General features: G+C 33.8%; 1 long non-coding RNA gene across 1 annotated transcript; it reads left to right on the forward strand.

Moving 5' to 3' along the window:
• The first annotated feature begins 347 nt into the window (after positions 1-347).
• On the forward strand, positions 348-2,154 carry LOC121224181 (uncharacterized). The gene is made up of 4 exons (XR_005921753.1): positions 348-391; positions 473-528; positions 1,588-1,626; positions 1,708-2,154. It is a non-coding gene; the product is annotated as an uncharacterized lncRNA (long non-coding RNA).
• The last annotated feature ends 20,231 nt before the right edge of the window (positions 2,155-22,385 follow it).

The raw sequence follows: 22,385 nt of genomic DNA on the forward strand, positions 1-22,385 counted from the left end.
AGGTATACCCCCGCAGCTAGCCCCAAATCCCTTTTCAGCCAAATCCCTAAGTCTTTCTGCGCAGCATCTCCGATTTCCCCTCATCCTTTCTTCATCTCTTTCACACTTCTGTTATTAAGTTTCGATTCCTAGCAAAAAAACCATTAAAAAGGCTCATTACATCGTATTTGTTGAAATCATTTAACATTATTTGCGGCAAAGAGGAGGGAGAACGTGTTGGAACATCATTTAAGGTTCAAATGTTTGATTCTGCGTATTTATACATTGGGTTTTGTCGTATTTTTTACTTTGATTTTGCTTTTTTATTGTTTGGGGATACTAGAATCTAAAAAATTGTATTTTTCGTGTTTAGGGCTTTCGGTCTTTGACTGTTTTGTTCATCTTCCTAGAGGTACATTACTGCTTCGATTGTTCATTTATTTTGTGAACGGTTTCATTGGTTACGAACTGATTTGAAGTTGTTTTTGTTTAGGGTTTCATTGGTTTCATCGGTCTTCAACGGTTTCACTTTTCTTCATCCTGCTGAAGGTACAGAACTCATGCTTTATTTATTTGAGATGCTTTCATTATCAGTGTAACGGGTTAAATGGGTTGGACTAAATGTCAATATTCCATTTCTTCTCTGTTGGTTTCGGTGAAATAATTTGGTGCTATTTTTTTAGTATGAAATTTTGATAACGTATGCCATATAAAAATGGGATTAATAAGTTAATGCCTAAGAGACTGATTCATGCATGGTAAATTATATATTATTTTTATATATAGAAACCTTTCATTTAATGCCTAAAAAGCATTTTGTTTTTTCATCAAGTTAAGAATTGACTTGGTTTTTTACGAAACCGACTCAAAGAAATTTAAAAAATATATATACAATTGACTTGGAAATAAAATCTTATATGAGAACGACTCATTTTTTTACAGTGTCATGGTTCTACTAAAGCACATTGCATTTGGTTTAAATCTTGATTAAGAGTATGATAACTAATGAATTAATTTATTTTTATAAGTACCAACCACGACTACATCATCTGTTATTCCTTCACATGAAATAGTGTAGAATTACAATTTAACAAAAATGGATTTACATTGATATATATGAACTTATCTACCATAATGTTAATGCAAATTCCCGCATCGAAGTCTCAAAATTATAATGTAGCATTGGCTGACAGGTAGTTTTATGCATAAAAATATATTCATTTTTGTTAAATTGCGATTCTCTTTATATTTGTATGTGATTCACAGCAGCAGGCTGATTCTTTCGTTTGCTGAGTAAATTCAATTATTGAAGGTGTTTGAAGTAAAATATTAATTTAAATGTTGCAATAATTAATACAAAAGGGAGACTATGGGTGATTGTTGCCGATCATACCATGATAGAAAGAGATAAAATAGTGGGACAACCAACAAAGCCAAGACTTAATCTATTTATCAAATTCAAATAGTGGAACCTGCTAGCTATCTCGACCATCAAAATATATCAACATAACAATTTACATTGGGTTTTGTCGTATTTTTTACTTTGATTTTGCTTTTTTATTGTTTGGGGATACTGGAATTTAAAAAAATTGTATGTTTCGTGTTTAGGGCTTTCGGTCTTCGACTGTTTCGTTCATCTTCCTGGAGGTACATTACTGCTTCGATTGTTCATTTATTTTGTGAACGGTTTCATTGGTTAGGAACTGATTTGAAGTTGTTTTTGTTTAGGGTTTCATTGGTTTCATCGGTCTTCAACGGTTTCACTTTTCTTCATCCTACTGAAGGTACAGAACTCATGCTTTATTTATTTGAGATGCTTTCATTATCAGTGTAACGGGTTAAATGGGTTGAGTTAAATGTCAATATTCCATTTCTTCTCTGTTGGTTTCGGTGAAATAATTTGGTGCTATTTTTTTAGTATGAAATTTTGATGTCTACTTTAGGGTTTACTTTAATAATTTATAAAATTGTTCTGTTAAATGTGATGCAGCCGATTACATTCCCAGGTAATGAATTGGATTTTTAAGTTAAATTTTTTTAGGCCATGTCGTTTTTTAGTATGATGAAACAGTAGTGTTCGATGTACAGCAGTTTCTGTTTGTTTGTTATACTTGTGTTTCATCCATTTTCTTATTGTACTGTTGGAATATATATATAAAGTACATTGGATTGGGAACTGTCATTTACCTTCTTATACATATATATACATATATATAAGTGACGAAATGAGATAGATCAAAGTGATACATTAGTAAAGAAACTAAATTGAAGGAAATTTTGTGGAATTCCGAGGCTAAATTTTCATATTAATTGGTAAGGGCGGGGATTTAGAGGCAATTAACATTTGCTTATGACATTTAACTCACACAAATGAAATAATAAACCAGGGTTGGATAGAAGCATAATTGAGGAATATCATTGGGAACATGTTCTTCTCATGTGATTGATAATTTTATCTTATCTGCATGAACTGACGTTTTTGAAATTATATAGATGCATCTCACCGAACCCATTTCAAGATCATGTATAGTTTAATTTGCCGAATGAAAATGTATATTGTGTTCTAGAATCAGTGTTATGATTTACTACCTATTCTTGTTTTAAATTGTAATCCATCCATACTATATTTGCTTAAATCGCAAGATGTACCTCATGTGTTAGGTTTTATTTTCCATGTTAATATTTTCCAGCAGCAACTTAGAAAGGAATATGTAATATGTTCGTGCAAAAAACGCAATCATTTGTGCAAGTAACGCAAAAAATTTTGGACAGAAATATTATATCATAAATATGATAATTTATATTCTTTTTACATATTACATATATTAATATTGATATGTAACCTGTATTTAAATTTTGACATAATAATAACATTTTAAATTTTAAAAAAGCTTGTAAATGATAATTTAATATCTATTAAAACCAATAATTATAAATATTGTTTTATTTTCTATATAAGTTTTCTAAATAATTTTTCTAAATTTATTAGTATAAAAATTTAGTAGTATTAAATTTATAAGTTTTCTAAAAAAGTGTTCTAGATTTATTATTGATAAAATTTATAAGTATCAATTTTACACGTTTTGTAAATAATTATATTTTTTTTTAAATTTAAATATTTTATTTATATAAAATATATATTGTTTTAATGTACATAACCAAAATAACTCAAATTTAACAATCATACGATAACTTATAAATAATTTTACATCATACATAACTCTTTGACAATCATTTGCTTACTTAATACATAATAACACAATACATAATTGGTATATAAGCTTGCATAACTTACATAATAACTTCCATAACTTATATATAATAACATAATAAATTACATAATACATAATAACATAATACATAACTTATATATAAGCTTGTATAACTTACATAATAACTTCCATAACTTACATAACTTATACACGTACATAACTTACTTAAATAAACTTACATAACTTACATAACTTATACACGTACATAATAGCTTGCTTAATACATAACTTACATAACTTATACACGTACATAACTTACATAATATATAAACATATATAGAAACTCACATAAATTAAATAACTTACATAACTTACATAAATTAAATAACTTACATAACTTACATAAATTAAGTAACTTACATAACTTAAATAAACTTGCATAAATTAAATAACTTACATAACCTACATAAATTAAATAACTTACATAAATTAAATAACTTACATAACTTACATAAATTAAATAATTTACATAACTTACATAAATTAAATAACTTAAATAACTTACATAACTTACATAAATTAATTAACTTACATAACTTACATAAACTAAATAACTTACATAACTTACATAAACTAAATAACTTACATAACTTACATAAATTAAATAACTTACATGGACTTACATAAATTTTATAACTTACATAACTTACATAAATTAAATAACTTACATAAATTCCGTGGACTTACATAACCTACATAAATTAAATAACTTACATAACTTACATAACTTACATAAATTAAATAACTTACATAACTTACATAAATTAAATTACTTACATAACTTACATTATACATAACCTTCTTAACTTACATTATACACAACTCACATAATTAATATTATACACAACTTACATAATACATTACTTACATAACTTACATTACTTACATTACTTACATAATACATAATACATAACTTACATAACGTACATAATACATAAAAATATATCATATCACAATTTTCCGTAATTCATTTATGGTTATAACTGGCGTTTTAACTTACCTGTGCAAATTATTGTCAACGTCAGACTTCAAGAATTAAGAAATGGACCGGTCTTGGATGAATTTGTCAAGGGTTAGCAACGATTATCGAAATGGAGTACAGTATTTTCTAAATTTTGCATTTCAATATGCAAGCCAAGAGAACATGATTCTTTGCCCCTGTAAGAAGTGTGTCAACTTAAACTGGCATTATCGTGAGGTTGTATACGAGCATCTAATTGTTGATGGGTTTGTTCGGGGTTATAAACAATGGTTATTTCATGGACAATGCCCGCCTAGTACTTCCTTTTCAACGATGGATGTATCTTATTCTGGTACTGCTTACCATCAGTCTGATAGAGGGGATGACATGGAAGGTATGTTGTGGGATGCATTTAATATGCACAATCATGGTGTCCAGTCGTTCCCAGCGGACTTTGTAGCTTCTGATGATTGTAATACTGAGAGAAATGCTTTTACCGAACCGGGAAGTAGTGTACCTCATGAAGAGCCGAATGAAGAAGCGGCGAAGTTCTACGCGCTACTTAATGACCTGTTTTCTATCGATGGATGTATCCCATAGAAAGGTGTTAGTTAAAATTTTTAAAATTTTCCTTCATTCACCTCTATGTCTTTAGTTACAACTTTTGATAATGTTGTATATTGTGTTTAGGTTCCTATCCAAATTAAAGTCTTACTACCGCAACAAGCGATATCCAGAAGGATCGATTGCTGAAGGCTACTTGGCAGAGGAATGTATGACCTTCTGCTCAAGATATTTGGAAGATGTTGAAACAAGGTTGAATAGACCAAATAGGAATGCTGGAGTCGCAGACCATAACTTAGTCGATACTTATTTGTTCCAAAGTTTTGGAGAACCAATCGGCAAAGTTGAAATTGCAGAATTAGATCATTTATCGTGGGTACAAGTACATCGATATGTTTTGTTTCACCACGAATCATTGGAACCTTTACGGAAGTAAGTTCTACAAATTTGATAAATATTTATCAAACTAATAATTGTTTATCTTCTAACAAAGTGAACATTTTTTTAACACAGTGAGTACAAACGAATATTGAGATCTCGTTCGCGCTCCCGAAGAACACAACATCGAGATATCAATAAGTTGTTTACAGAATCTTTTTATGAATGGTTAAGCCAAACGGTATGCAGTTGGAGCTTCCACTTACAAATAATAATGTTTTTTCATAGCATTTTTAATTACTCAGTTTACTTTCCATTCAATAGGTTTGGAGTGGGAAGAACGTAGACGACGAAGTTAAATGGCTCTCCTAAGGTCCAAACCGAGTGGTTAAAAGATATAGTGCGTTCCTCATCAACGAATTCAGATTTCATACAAAATATCGCGAGAGGTTGAGGAGAACGCAAAATTGTGGAATAGTTGTTAATTCTGCAATTACAAGTTATGCTAGTTCTAGGGACAATAATCCTGTCAAGGGAAATGTGGAATATTTCAGACATCTTACTGATATAATTGAGTTGGATTACTACGGAAAATGGAAAATTGTCTTATTTCGAGGTGATTGGGCCGATGTTAATACAGCTCGTGGAATCAAGCAAGATCAATTTGGTTTTACAATGGTGAACTTTGACCGATTGATTCACACAGGACAACAACTGATAGATGATCCGTATGTATTCTCATCTCAAGTCAAACAAGTTTTTTACTCAAAAGATCCAACTGATGAGGGTTGGTACGTTGTACTCCGTAACATCCCTAGAGACTTGTTTGACATGGGCAGTGGAAGTAGAGATAACATCGACGACAGATCAGAAACTTTGTCATTTCCAGAACAAAACTTAAACGATAATATCCCTAGTACTAGTGCACAATTTCAATGGGATCGTTAAGATACGGATGAAGATATTTACGAATAATGATGTAGTAAGATTTTACGATTGTTTAATTATATGTAATATCATAATTTAAATCTTGGTCTTATTATATATTTCAACTATTTTATATGTGCTGTTATTGTTGTAATTAGTTATTAAGTTTACTTACATTTTATGTGTATTGCAGATAAAATGCCTAGAAGAAAAATTCTAAGGGGAAGCATTGTTCAAAATGATCCAAACTCGACAGAAACAAATAGTACTGAACAACAGACAACAATTGGATCTTTGAATGTTCCGATTACACCTGAGGATCCTACGGAAGTTCAAAGTAATTTTACATTTAATTTACATGCGTGTTGACTTATAATTGATTTATTTTTCAAATTCTTATATTATAATATACCATTTGTAGCTGAAATGGTGGGACGCGCAGAGGTCGAAGACGTACGCTACTTAGAGAGTTATACGAGTTAGATCCAGTCGAGCGTGTCAAGGTATGCAGAAACAGTTTTGGTCAGCCTGTTGGATCAGAAGCTCAACTTTTAGCAGGATACATGGGCATTTTAGCACGAAATGCGAATATGTTGCCTATCAACTACGAGTCATGGCGTCAAATGCCCGATAGCAACAAAAACCAAGCTCTCGATAATATTAAGGTAACAAAATGTTAATGTCATCTGTAATGCTTGGGAAATAGTTTCATTTATATTTACTTTATTAACTTGTGTTTTTTGTAGGCGAGGTTTGCTTTAGAGGTCTCGAATGCTTATGTAAAGAAGGCATTGGGAAAAACATGGAGAGACAATAAAAGTACTTTGAAGAAAAATTATTATAAGACAAAAACAACCTTCGATGAGAAATTGCAAAATGTCTCGCCGGGTATGTTGAGGTACCAATGGGAAGATGCAGTTAGATTTTGGCATTCTCAGAAAGACGAGGTACGACGTACTTCCAAACTATTGTAATTATTTTGGTTTATAGTATTTACTATTTACGTATTAAAAATTTTATAACGTAGGATCGTGAACGAGTTGGAAAAAGCAGCCGGCAGCAACAAAAATTCACTTACACAGTCGGGTCGAGAAGTTTTGCATGTGTAGCTGAGGCGGAGGTATTTTTAATTTTTTAATATTCTCAAATATGTATAAATTTCTATTAAATAATATTTTTACTACTATATTGTAGGAACGGTCGTCCGGTCAAAAAGTTGGACGCATTCAACTTTTTGAAATTACACATAAGAAGAAAGATGGGTCTGCTATGACTCCTGAAGCTGGTGACATTATGGTACGTTTACTTAATACGATTTGACTTTTTTAGTTATTTATAGTGTTTATTTTCTAATGGTTTAATTCATTGCTTGTAATGCGACTATTGTTATATTGCATTTGTTTTTTTTTTAATATATATTGTGTTCCTAACTATGTGATTTACTTATTAGGAAAAACTAAAGGATAAAAAGACGGAGTACGAAGCGATTGCTTCTAGTGATAGTTCTGTTCATCTTGAAGACATTGATAACCGGATTATTACTGAAGTTTTGGGTCCTGAAAGGTATGGTCGGGTTCGATTTCAAGAATATTTTATCAACCCAACCCAATATTTTGGATCCAGCTCGCACCAATACATGGCTTTGTGGAGTCAATCTCAAGCTGAAGTTCAGAGCTTAAAAGACCAGATGGTTCAGATGCAAGCGACTACATTTGAGGTTCAAAGGAAATATGAAGAATTTCAGCAACAACTTAAAGTAGAGGCGGCAGCGAGGGAAGCAGAGGCTACAGCGAGAGAAGCAGAGGCCGTAGCGAGAGAAGCAGCGAGAGAAACAGAGGTTCAAAAGAAATATGAGTAACTACAGCTACGACTTCAAGCAGATGCGACATCGAGAGAAGCAGAGCAGAGCAAAAAGTACGACGAACTTCAACAGCAGCTTCAGATTATGATGAAGATGTTTCAGCAGTCGCAACTTCCGCCGTCATAGTGTATATTGCATAAATATTTTTTATCATTTTAACTTTTAACGTTTTTGTAAAGAAAAGTATGAATTCACTTTTATTTATTGATATTAATATTATTTTAGTAATTTAATTTGAAATATTATATAAATTTATTGTTTTTGGTTAGTTTAGATCTGGTTGCTTTTGATTTGTTGTTGCAGGAGGGCTGAAAAAAAACAGAAAATTTTATTTTAAAAAAATCCCAAAATTAGTGGCGTTTTTTAAAAAATCGCCGCCAAAAGTCATATCATATAGTGGCGTTTGTGAAATAAGCGCCGCTAAAGAACACTACTTTTAGCGGCATTTTTTACCAAGCGCCGCTAAAGAACATTACTTTTAGCGGCTTTTTCTTCCTAAGCACCGCTAAAGAGCATGATCTTTAGCGGCGTTTTTTTCCTAAGTGCCGCTAAAGAACATGATCTTTAGCGGCGTTTTTTTCGGTAGCGCCGCTAAAGAACATGAGCTTTAGCGGCGTTTTCCCTATAAGCGCCGCAAAAGTTAGCGACGTTGTCGTTAGCGACATTTTTTGTGGCGCTTCCTCAAGCGCCGCAAATGCCTTTAGTGGTGTTAAGAAGCGCCGCTAAAGGCCTAAAAAAACGCCGCTAAAAACCTGTTCTGGTCTAGTGGCAGATAGAAGATCCCCCCTGTCGTATTCCTCTTGTCAAAGTAAATTTGTCAGTAAGTAAACTATTCCATAACAGTTGCATTAATGAAGTGGAGACACAACTCATAATTATACGATTAAGAGGCGTAGGTAAGGCCACTTCATACAAAGTATCTTTTAAGAAATCCCATTTGACCCGATCATAAGCCTTTTCAAAATCCACCTTAACTACCATCCACCTTTGTTTACCTTTCGTATGTTTCATTGTGTGAATTGCCTCCTGCTCAATTATAATATTATCAGAAATATTATGCAACGGTATGAAACTAGACTGATTCTGCTTAACCAATGTTTACATAATCTGTCGAAGACGAATGTCAATTGTTTTCGTTATCACCTTGTATAAAACTATGCACAAGCTGATTGGCCTATACTGTTTAATCAACTTCGCACCAAATCTCTTAAGAATAAGAACAATGAGTGTACGGTTAATGCAAGGATCTAGTTGACCACCCAAAAACACATTTTGGACCATCTTATAAACACTACTCCCCACTATATCCCAATTTGCTTGAATTTTTTTACATGAAAAACTATCGATCCCTGGTTACTTTAAAAGGGCCATACTGAACACCGAATGTCTAATTTCTTTTATCAAAACCTCTTCCCTAAGTACTCGAAGTGATTGTGATGGAATTTTTGGAAAGCATCCCCTAACAGGAAAATCCCTAATCATGTATTGCTCAACAAAATACAACTCTGTGAAATAATCAATCGCATATTTCTTTAAGGTTTCCTCATCATAGCACTAACCAATATTGTCAATCATCAACGCCTCAATCTTGTTTTGTTTCTGTCGTTTCATGGCTCGACTATGAAAAAAATTTGTATTTCTATCACCATTTGATAACCACTTACTCCTAGATTTCTAAAACCATAACATCTCTTCTTGTTCCAAAATATTTTCAATTTTAGTTCGAACGACGACTTCCTTTTTTTGAAGTCTAGTTGTACTTTGCCTCTCCAACGCTCATTTTATCCTATCTAATTCCTGTATAGTTTGCCCTTTCCTAGCGAAAATATTTCCAAACACCATTTTGTTCCAATGTTGGACAGATTGGGTAAAGTGTTCCGACTTAAGAGCAATCCCCTCATCACCTTGTCATGACTCTACAACCACATCCTTGAACTTTGGGTGCATCAACCAGCTAGTGAGGAATCTAAATGGTCTATTAGCTCTCCCCATTCTCGCTTTATTAGTTGATACCAGGATCAGATGATGATCCAATTTCAATTTGTGTAAGTGTTGCACCATTGAGTTTGGTGCAAAAGATTGCCACAGATCATTATAGAGGCTTCGATCAAGTCTTTGAAATAGATTCCCTTTATTCCAGGTGAAACATGGTCCATAAAACCCCATATCGTGAAAACCATGATCGAACACGGACGAATTGAAATGGTTATAGACTGCTCTACATGACTCTGAACCTCCTTTCCAACGCATAGGTAAAAGCTTGTAACATGTGTACTATATGGTATAACAAAAAAAAGTATATAAATAAATGAGACACTTTTCACTTTTTTAATTATACTTGTGTAATCTAAAAACTCTACAATTTGTGTATTAAATAATTACTTTATTTAGGGGTGAAGCCAGAAAATTTCTTTTAGGGCCGGAATTAGACTATGCACTCTTATAAAATACTAAATTGTAATTTCATCATTATATTAACTTATATCTTTATAAAATTTTAAATTAGAAAATTAAAAAATATTATTTTTGAGGCAAAAGTGTACTAACTAATAATTTTATAGATGTTATGACATCAAAATTCTATTTTTCATGAGAGGCCTTAGCCTTGTCACCCTCGCCCTCACTACCACCATTATTTTAATATACTCTTTATTTTTTAAATTATATAATATTCATAAAACTATAATAATAAATTATTTTAATTTTATAATTTATTAAAAGAATATAAAATAATTTTAAAATATAATATAAAATAATATATTTTCATTTTTATTTATAATGAAGTTTTTTTCCCAATCTTATTAAGTCATCACATTCTCTTTCTATCTCTACAACGATTTCTCCACCTTCTTGTTCACCAAAATTAGAGAATACAACTTACAGTTTTCCATATTCCAACCCAAAATATCATCGTTGACCACCAACATCAAAGCTTAGGAAATTCTCAAAACTTCTTTTCCACCCTCTACTTTACGTATTTTTAGCTGGATTTCCTTAAAAGTCATTAAAATATCCTAAACTTACATTTAGATTTTATAATTTCTCATTCTCTGTTTTGTTATAATAGCCGCCACTTCGAAGAGCCCTAGTTTTAGATATATTGTCTCTTCCCAATCTGACAAACTCGTAATCCCAAAAGTTATAAGCTCTCACTTTGCACCTTTTTGTTATTTTTTCTACCATTTAATTTGAAGTTATCAAATAAAATTAAAATAGTGTTGATGAAATGAAAATAATAGTCTTAAAAGTGAGATTGCGATCAGAGTTCAATCGGACCGGTTGAATAAAAATTGTTGTAAGAAAAAAATTTATATAGCCTTGAATATGGTCGTAGTCATTGTCGTAGTCATTCAATAGGAGGCCACTCTTGTAATAGAGATTGAAACGATAACATCAAGAATAGCCCAAAACGTATGTGAATCAAATAACCTATTGCATCGAATCACTTATTAATTCAACCAAACACGTTACAAGGAATTCAGTCAAATCAACTGTCATTCCACTGGATTTTTTTTTTAAGAAAAAAAAAACCCAGCTACCAATAAAGCAAAATATCAGCTGATAGCAGACAAAACCTAAAGGACGTAGGAAATCTAAAACAGCTGGTACAAGAACCTAAACCAATAGATAAGCATTGGGTAAACACAAAACAAGAATAGGTTCAATCATTCACCATTCCAGGCATATGAACATAGGATAGATAGCTCCAGAAACCCAAGGGGAAGTTCAACAGACAAAGAACACGAAGAAAAAGGAGCAGAAACAGCACCAAAGAATGCAAATTAGTCCCTTAAGCACCTGCCGCTTATCCTCCCGTATCTGCTGCACCAAAAAGCACGGCTCCTCCTTCATCCAGTAACGGTTACCCCCATCCTTCATCCCTGTTGCCGCAAGGAGGTGAGCTGCTTTGTTACATTCCCTGGGAGTGAGAAGAGCCTCCCAAGAGAGGAAATGTCGAAGAAATAACCTGGCATCCTCAATAATGGGTCTGATTGGCGAAAAATCCGGCTACCTCTCTTGCAGCTTCTTGATTATATATAGTGAGTCTCCTTCTAAAACTACTCTCCAAAACCCCATCTCCAACGCTTGAAGGCACGGCTGGCAGCCCTAGCTTCTGCTGCAAATGGGCTTGTAACATTTAAGGAAAATTTTGGAACAGGCTACAAGAACCTCACCAGCATGGTCCGGAACAAAAATCCCGATAGCAGCTCGCATCAAAATTAATCTTAACCATACCTTCTGTAGGCGCCCGCCACAAGATACAACGGCTGGCCATTTCCTTCACTAATGGCTGGTGTAAACATTCAACATCCGTCGGAAAATATATTATTTTTTTAATGGTTATTAGCAATTGGATCAAGATTTTCACTAAGAGAATTAATTCAAAGTAGTAGATTGTTTAGTTGACTAAGTATTTTGGTAAAATATTTGTTAATTCCATATTTTCACTTTAATTGAATAAGATGTTAGTTATTTTTGTATTAAGTAATTTTTTTGGTAAACCTATAAATATAGGCATTTATACTTTATTTTTAATTAATAATATAATAACTTTGATGGATATTATAATTGTCTTTTTCACATTTTCTTCTTCAATAAATTATCTAATTTTAATATATTATTATATTTCTTTAATTAAAATTTTACTTTAAAGGCTTTTAAATCATTTACTAGTTTACTTGTGGTTTTTTTTGTCATAAAGGAAAATATTCATTCATAAAGATGTTTATAGAATCATTCTAAGATCATCAAGAATGGAAACGGCCAACATGGAGAACAAGCACCAATAGTTTTTTGTTTGGCTACCTAGTCAACCACTTTGTTACCAGATCTAAGAACATGATTAAAACAAATAGACCTTAGATAAGAGGTTTGAGAAAAAAATATCACCCAGGACTGCAGCAGCATCCCAAGAAAAATCTAAGCTACCTCTCATCATTTGGATAGCTTTTGAGAAGTCAGATTTAATAGTTACAGTTGCCACTCGTTACGATGAATTAAATAGGAACCTAACCTTATAGCAAGGGTTTCAGCCGCAAACGCATTAAGGGATTAGTCTGTGCATTGATTCGGTCTATCACAACTCCATTATTATCTCTTGCCACTGTCACAAGACCGGCCACGTTCAATTTACCGATAAAAGAAGCGTTGCAGTAAATCTTAACCACATTTGGTGGAGGGGGAGACTAGTGCATTTTTCTTGGCGAGGCTCTTGAGGAAGATTCCTTGGTTGGAGAGGTTGCCTCCATAAATTCAGGAAAGCTTTCAATAGTTTTTCCTAGATCCTAATGGGATCATCTTTCAATTCGCGGAAACTCCAATTGTTTCTAGAATTCCAGATACTCCAACATAGGCAAACAATGAGACTTGTGCTTGGAAGGAATTCAAAGTCAGGGATGTCAAAATTAATTTTGGACCACCAAGTTGCCATCGAGCTAAAACCTGTAGAAGCAGGAGAGTAGCTAAAGGTCGAGGCTCTCCAAACAACTTGTGGCAAAAGGGCAAAAAAATAAAAAATGTTAGATCACCTCTGTTTCGGCTCCCCATCAAGAGCATCCTTTGAAGATAGAGTGATTCTTCTGTGAGGTTTTCATTGGATGCAACTGAGATATGAATCACTCTTTATATACAGGTCTTAATCTTCTTCGGAGTCTTCAGTCGCCAACACAGTATTCCGGTCCATACCACTCCATTTGTGTTGGAAACTTGGTTTGATTGGTTAAGAGAAATTGAAATTGCTTGAAATGAGGTGATAACCTATAGGAATCATGGAAATGGCTTCAACTTCATTTGTAGCGAACGAAAATTGAAGCAGATCTCTATTCCATATTATGTTATTTTCTCTAAACTAATGTTTAACAAGAGTCAATCTCGGTTGTGACTGTTGAGTGGAGGAAATTCTAAAAGATGGTATTGAGGGAACCCATTTCTCCTCCCATTTTGTTTCCAACATTCCATCTCAGTCAATTTCAAGAAAATCCATGCTTTGTGATAAGTTGTTCCAGGCCCAAGAGCAAGATCTTCCTTTTATGTCTTAAGTCGAATTCGAATTGGGATAATAAATCCCTTTAAGAAATTTTGCCAATTTCGCAACCGATTCTGGAGTGAGTCGCCAAGTCTGTTTGGCTAGGAGAGCCACGTTGAAAGGCCTGGAAATCTCCAAAACTCATTCCTCCCACTTTGTTTTGTACAACCAATTTTTCCCAAGACATCTATTGAATAGTGTTTTTGGAAGGATCCGCTATTAATCATCAGAACCAATTGAGAATGATGTTCATTTCATTGCAAAACGTGATATGGATTTTAAAATAGTGCATGATGTAGATCGAAATCGCTGAAATGACAGGTTTGATAAGGACATCACACCCCATTTGTGTAAGAAACTTGTCCTTCCAATTTTTTACTTTGTTCATCACCATTTCTTTCAAGAAAACAAGTGCCTCCTTTTTGTGACCCCAAATGGATGGTGAGCCAAGATATTTGGAGTTTTCAGACACGGAGACACCCCACAATAGAATATTTCATCACGGCTTAAGAATTTGAGAGAAGAAAACTAAAGATTTCTCTTTGTTAACTGTTTTCCCCGTTGTCGCCTGGATTAATTAAATGCATTGGGAGATAGTTGATCCATTGTTCATATCAATAGTATAAAAGAGCAGACAGTCATCTGCAAACAAGGGGTGGGACATCTCTGGACATTGTAATTTGATAGCCGTCAATCATCTCTGAAGCTGCATCTTTATGAATAATATCGAGAAGACATTTGCGACTAAATTGAAAAGACCTGGTGAGAAGGGGTCTCCCTGAAAAGTCCCTTTCCAGGCATGATTACTGCAAGAGATGTTGCCAAAACGCAACTCAAAACTCTCTATCCAAGAGTCAAAAAAATCCCATTCGTATCATGGCTTTCTCACAAAATTTTGACGTACGCCTTGGGGAGATCAAGTTTTATAGCCATAATTCTTTTCCTCCCCCCATTTCTTTCTTTTTGTTCCATGGAAAAATATTTTACACCCGACTCGGTCCCTAGATTCAAATGTATGATATTGGTACATAGTCATGAAATTTAAATCATAATTATCATTTAAATCAATTTAATCATCAATTATACTCACATATATGCATTCATAGCGTTTAAGATTCAATTCATCATATTGTGAGGTTAAACAAGGTTAAATTTAGAGTTAGATTCGAATTTAAATTTAACTATCAAATTTTAATGCTTGTGTCTTGATATGAAGGGCTTTTTATCTCAAGACAGACCTTATTTATTTTAGGCATTTTTGTTTCAATGTTAATATGTCTCAAGACATTAAAGGTGGTATCTCGAGATAAGGTTCTTTATATCTCAAGACCAACCTCCACTATTTCCTTAATTTTGCTTTGATATTTAAATGTCTCGAGACAATATGTTCTTGTCTTGAGGTTTTAATAGGATTGTTTCGAGACACTAAGAATATAGATCAAAATATAAGGTAAATTTTGTTCTTATGGTTTCGAGAAATGTTCATACTGTCTCGAGACTCAATGGTAGAATAACTTAAAATGCACATTTTTAAGTGTCCAAACCATGTCAAATGATACCTTAAACATACCTAAACTTCACATCAAATTAAAACTATCAATTGAACACGTATAAACATAACTAAACATCATCAAATTATAACCATTAGTGCAACATCATTTAACCAACTAATTCACGTAAAAAAAAAACTTATAAAAACTAAGACAATTATCTACTAATTGAAAATTAAAATTCAACTTAAAAATTTATAAGCCAATATACCAAATATACCATGATAACCACTTAAACAATATGCCTAAAACAATTTAGGTACATATCATTTCAACTCAAACACCTATAATCTACATCTATAATCTACATCTAGTCACTTCCGATTAGAGGTGCTCATGGGCCGGGCCGGGCCCAGAAAAAATTTCGGCTCGGCCCGAAATATGGGCCTAGAATTTTACCCAGGCCCGGCCCGAGTAAAAATTCATAAGCCCGGGCCCGGCCCGTTTTTTAAATAAATACCAAAATTTTTATTTTAAAAATTAAAACAAAAATTAAAAAAAAGTATTTTAAAAATATTTTAAAATTAAAAAAAGTAAAAAAATATTTTAAAATTTAAAAAATTAAAAAAAGTATTTTAAAATTAAAAAGGAAAAAAAGAAAAATATTTATTATATTCAAGCCGAGTCGGGCCGGGCCCGGGCAAAAAAAGTAGTGCCCGAGGCCCGGCCCATTTTTTAATCGGGCCTCATTTTTTTACCCAAGCCCATATTTCGGGCCTATATTTTTACCCAAACCCTCCCATATTTCGGGCGGGTCGTCGGGTCGGGCCGGGCCGCACGGCCCATGAGCACCTCTACTTCCGATACCTACGGATAGAAAACAAACATAATCGTAAGCTAAGTGTTGAATACTACTAATTGATGCTAATATAATTCAAATTCAAACATATTGCATGTAACGCCCCTAACTCGAATCCGTCGCCGAAACAGGGTTACGAAGCATTACCGGAGTTTACAAATTAATTATCAGACATTTCATTTCATTTAGCATTCATATTTGAAGCCAATCAAAATCATACATATTGTCCCTTAAACGAGCCCTCGAGGTCCAAATTTACGCATTAGAAACACATAGGGACTAAGTCGAAAACTCAAAAAATTTTCAAAAATATTTAAAGTTTCTAACACTGCAGGGGTCACACGGTCGTATGGTCATGCTGTGTGGCTCACACGGTTTGGAGGCACGCCCGTGTCTCAAGTTGTGTGAGTATTCGAAATAGGGATACACAGCCGTGTTTCAGCCTGTGTCCGTGCCCGTGTGAGTATACTAACTTGAGTCACACGACCAAGTCACACGTCCATGTGTTAGGCTGTGTGAGCATTCTGTTTTGTGCAAATTTAAGATACAGGGGACACACGGTCGTGTTACCTTGTCGTGTGTCACACACGGTTGAGATACATGCTTGTGTCTCTGCCCGTGTAGATGAAAATAAGCCATTTTACAAGCCATATTTCTCATCCAATTTTGTGTCTATCTACAATCAACATTACACATATCAACAAGCCATAATTAGACATTCAAAACAAGCCAAAATAAGTGGCTAAACTCAACACACTACATATAAGTCATCATTAAACAAAATACCTATACATGCCATTATAACCAAAATCAAAACATTCAAAAATACCGATAGTGTGATATATCTCCGACAAGCTTCCAACCTAATCGAGCTTCTGATAATCTGAAAAGTAGAAGAAAACAAATACATAAGCAATGAATGCTTAGGAAGCTTGTATAAACTTTAATCATAATACTTCCTTTTCAAATATGAAATTTATACTTATCAAGAATAATCTAATATTGCTACCACAATACTCATGAAGTTATATTTAACAACTCACTAAGTGAATAAATCTACAGTATCACTTATACATAATATTCCTAGCATAGTAGGATTTTAAACAACTTTAACTCTTCCAAAATTTCTTTATTTTCATTTGTGTTTCTTTACTTTCCACATTCATTCCATATGCATAACACACCAGTCATAAGCATATCATTCAACCATAGATACAAGCTAGTGCATTTAAACATAGACCTTTTTTGAATTAATCACACAATAACTCATTTTATAAGAAATTGCATAACTTAAAAACTTACCACTCTTTCATGAGCACTAGTATATTTTCATTTGAGCACTTACCCTTTCAACACATCATATAATAAACATATTACCATTTAACCAGTAACTTAGCACTTGTCTAAGCGTCAACAACAACACTTGTTAGCATACTTGAACGTATTTCATATAAATTCAATATTGATAAACTTATTTTATCAACATATCACACTTGAGTTTATTACTCATCACAACTTACATAATTTCCATGTTTCAACATATAATGATATTGATATATATACATATCATGACACATATCATTCTCTTACTGTTTCTTCATGTACATATATCATCCAAAAACAATTCCTATTATTTTACCATTCGAAGAATGACTTACAGATATGAGTACATCTTTTTCAGAAGCCCAAAGGTTGAATAGAAGCTCATAAAAGCTAAATAGAAAGTAAACACAAAAGTTCGCAACAAATGCTGAACCTCGGTTTACTTGGGTAATTTACCGTCAATTCATCCTTTACATTTTCCGTCAATTCATCCTGTAATAGGCCCAAACGGCCCAGGCCCTACAAATAATAATGCAAATGACAGTGGCCCAGCAAAACTAACCTAAGCCCAATACAGACCTCAGCCCAAAACAAAAACAAAAAAAGAGAACCCTAGCCCTAAGGAGTGCCGCAGCAAGCCCCGAATGCACCCAGCAGCCTCACGTCGCGCCCAACACCTTCAGCAAGCGTCCAGTCGCCGCAGGACTCGAAGATCGGCCTCCCCACGCGCGCCGTACACACCACGATACCTGCAAAAACGGACTCAAAGAGTCCGGAGGAGAAAAAACAAGCAAAATAAGTTTATTTTTGTTTCTTTTTTCGGCCTATAAAATGCCATTTGTAATCTGTAAATCAGGCACGATTATTGATTAATGAAGAAATAGACAAAGAAATCGAAAAGAAAAACTGAGAATACAGATTCTTTTAAGGTGAAATCGGGTTTCTTTTTTCTCGCGTTTTTTCTATTCTATTTATTTTTATTTTATTTTTGAAAAACAATAATAAAAGAGAAGGGAAGAGGCTTACCTGCGTGGTCTTGCCGATGAAACCCGAAGCTTGCTTCGCCGGCCAGGATCTAAACTGGCCGATTGGGTAAGGGCGATGGCGGCGCATAAACGAAACCCTAGCAGAGGGTATATATATATTTTTTTATTTTTATTTTTCCCTCTCTTCGGTTGTAACTGATTTTGGAAGAAGAAATTTGTTATAAATAATGGATCAAAGTGGCGCCGTTTAGGTGGCCATACCCGCGCGGTGACCCGACCCGGAGGGGAGGATCCGCGCGTTGGGTTTTAAAGGGTGAATTGCGCATTGAGTCCCTCTGGTTTGTGGCGTGTTACAATTAAACTTGTTTTGTTTCTTTTTAAATTGAGCCGCATATTTTATCTGTTTTTCAATTTAGCCCACTGCTGCGCAGCGTTTTTGGAGGGAGGGAATAATTTCCCTTTTAGTCCCCCATAGTTGCGCGCGTGTTCAAGTGGCCCCTTTCTTTTAAAATTTTATTCAAAATTCGCCCCATTTTTTTGTTTTTAAGTTCAATTTAGCCCATTTTAGCTATTTTTCTTATTTTCTTATTTTTAAATATTTATCATTATATCGTTATTTATTATTATTATTTATTATTATGGTTATTATTATTATCTCTATATTCTTACACGCATGGTTTTTACATAATATATTTATATATGCATTTTTTATATATATAGCACATACGCATATTTTTATATATATAATATATAGGCATTTTTTTAATATATACGTTTTTAAGCTTTTATGAATACATGCATATCTTTTATTCATACGATTTTTATATATATTTTTTAAAACCTTTATATACTTTATATTTTATATATACTTATACTTTTTTTGTAAATATATACACATATACGTTTTTTATCTTTATTTTATTTTTATGATTTTCATATACATATATACATGCATTTTTATTAGTTTTTTTGGTTTGATGTATTTCGTTCCTTCTTTTTGTTTGCAAATTTACTTGTATATTGTACTTGTATATATTTGTAAATATTTATTCATTTATGTTTGAAATTAGGGTATCCGTTTCATGTTATACCTTAACCCTTTTTAGCATCCATTTTAAAAATATACATTTTTTGATTTTCTCAAAGTGTTTAAATCATCCTATTTTATAAATTCCAAAATATTTGGCATTCATGATTCTCGTGAAAGATCGTATCCTAACTTACTGGATCGCGATTATTTTTCGATGAATTTAGAAAGCCAAGCATTTGTTTTGCAATAAATTCAAATTTTAAATAAAAGCTTATTCTCAGGAATTCAAAATGTTGGGTCCTAACTTACTGGCATGACAGTTTCTTCTCGAAATAAGAATTTTCAAAAACAAAAGGCAATATTCGAGTATTTTGAAGATTTAAAAACATTGTGCCCTAACTCACTGGGTGTGGTGTTTTATTTCTTTGAAATAAGAATGTCTTTTTATTTTAATCCATTCATGAAATAAAAGTTTCCATTTAAAATCTTTTCAAATTTTCGACACCAAGGCATTAAAAAAATCAATTTGGTACCACTTTTGGGCGTTACAAGGGTGCTAATCCTTCCTCGTGCTTAACTGACTCCTGAGCTTGTTTTCTCAAATTTCGCAGACCAAAATTATTTTTAAGGTGGGCCAATCACACCTTAATAAAGGGTCGGTGGCGACTCCAGTTTTTGTTTTTTAAAGTCGACAACTAATTTTTTTGTTTTTAAAAAACGGTTTCGACAGCTTGGCGACTTCGCTGGGGACATTAGAGAGTCGAGCCACAAACTGATCATATTTGTCTTTGTGTCGAAAATCAAAAGTTTAAAAAAAATTCATGAGTTCCTTTGCATTCATTGATGTTTTATCACGGTATTTTGGTAACTTTGCATTTGCATTTGCATTTGCATTTTACCCTTAAGTGGGAGCGACAAACTAGTCCTTCATGAGGTTTTCACCTCCGTGCAGGGTAGTGGACCACTTCCAGGATACATCCGTACCTATGTCTTCGTGATATTTTCATCTCTGTGCAGCCATAGGGAAATGTGTCCCCCTGAACTGAACTCGGTCCGTATGAGCCTATAATGGGTGAGGATCGAAGAATCTGCTGGTTTGGGTACCCTTACTCTAGAAACTAAACCTCATATTGTGAGCTTTAGGAACTTGCCCTAGGTAGAACTATACCGAACCCTAGTAGATTCTTGAATAAGTGTTCTTGTTATTTTATATTAGATTATATCTTTATATGTGATACTGACTTGGGTTTATTTTGTTTTGATTTCATGACATCATAATTGCATGACATTTCATTATAAAGGCGTTGGTTCACATTCGGTTGCCATATAGAAAGCTTATCATGGAAAATGGGTTTCTTGATAGAGTGGAAGATAATGCGGCTGTCCGGACTTGGTCTGAGAGTTACAGCGTGAAAAAGGTGATAGTTTGGCCGTGAGATACGTATCAGAGTTATGGGACTTCACTCGTGTTAGTGTGGCTCAGAACAACTTGTAGGAGTTGAATGAGATTTGGGATCAATGGGATAATGAGGTTAGGCAGTTATTCTATTTAAATTATGGGGATTTGCCTTATTTACTTGACATGAAGGTAGACAAGCGTCTGTTTCGAGCTCTTGCCCAGTTTTGGAATCCGGCTTACAGTTGCTTCACATTCGGGAAGGTTGATTTGGTGCCTACAATAGAGGATTACACAGCTTTACTTCGGTGTTCGAAGGTTCTAGTAGATAGAATTTATTCAAAAGCGGTAAATGTACCGACCTTCTTGAAAAAGCTGATAAATATAACAGGGATGAGTGAACAATGGGTTACGGCTCAGATTAAGCAAAAATGAGATAGTAGATGTATTCCTTGGAACAGTCTGAGGGATCTCATTTTAGCACACCCAGATGTGAGGAAGAAAGTAGACGTCTTTGCTTTGAGTATATATGGCTTAATTGTGTTTCCTAAGATTTTGGGACATTTGACGAGGCGGTCACTGATTTATTTGATCAACTTGATAAGGGAGTTACGCCAGTTCCGAAGATTTTGGCAGAAACCTTTAGGTCATTAAATGCATGTCGAAGAACGGGAGAGGGCAGATTTATTGGATGTGCACAGCTACTACTTGGGTGGTTCCATAGCCACTTTTAGAAGGTTGATAAGGTTTCATATCAGGTCTTCTCTGGAAGTTATTCACCGTTGAAAGAGATAGTGGCTACGTCAAGGAGAGATGATATTACAGAGGAGAAATGGATGGCAATCTTTTAAAATCTGCAATAGAAGAACGTCAAGTGGAGAGCTCCGTGGTTGCTTTCAGATGAGATCCTATATCGATGTGGGGATTTCGACTGGGTTCCATTGCTCGGGATTTGAGGAGCTGTTGGTTATGCTCCATTGCTAGTATTAAGACAGTACAGGTCAAGACAGTTTGTGCCTGCAACACAGGGATTAGCCGAGTGTGAATTCTTATACAAGGATAATGGCTATAAAAGAAAGGCTCGTGAGATGGCCAATGCATGGAATCAGACTCGCCGAATGAAAAGATTAGTTGTGGGTCCAATGACAACTTCTGAGTACAACGAATGGTATGTTAGGAGGATTAATGACAACATTCCTGGGCCAAGTTCAGAAAATAGTCAGTCGATAGAGGAACATTTACGCCTCATCCCTTCTGGGCTGGAAATCATAAAGCAAGACCTCGAAAGAAAGAATGCAGAATTAGAGAAGAAAATAGAGCAAATAGAGGAAGAA

The sequence above is a fragment of the Gossypium hirsutum genome, chromosome D12 (genome assembly GCF_007990345.1).
Source record: "Gossypium hirsutum isolate 1008001.06 chromosome D12, Gossypium_hirsutum_v2.1, whole genome shotgun sequence".
NCBI classification, from domain to species: Eukaryota; Viridiplantae; Streptophyta; class Magnoliopsida; order Malvales; family Malvaceae; genus Gossypium; species Gossypium hirsutum.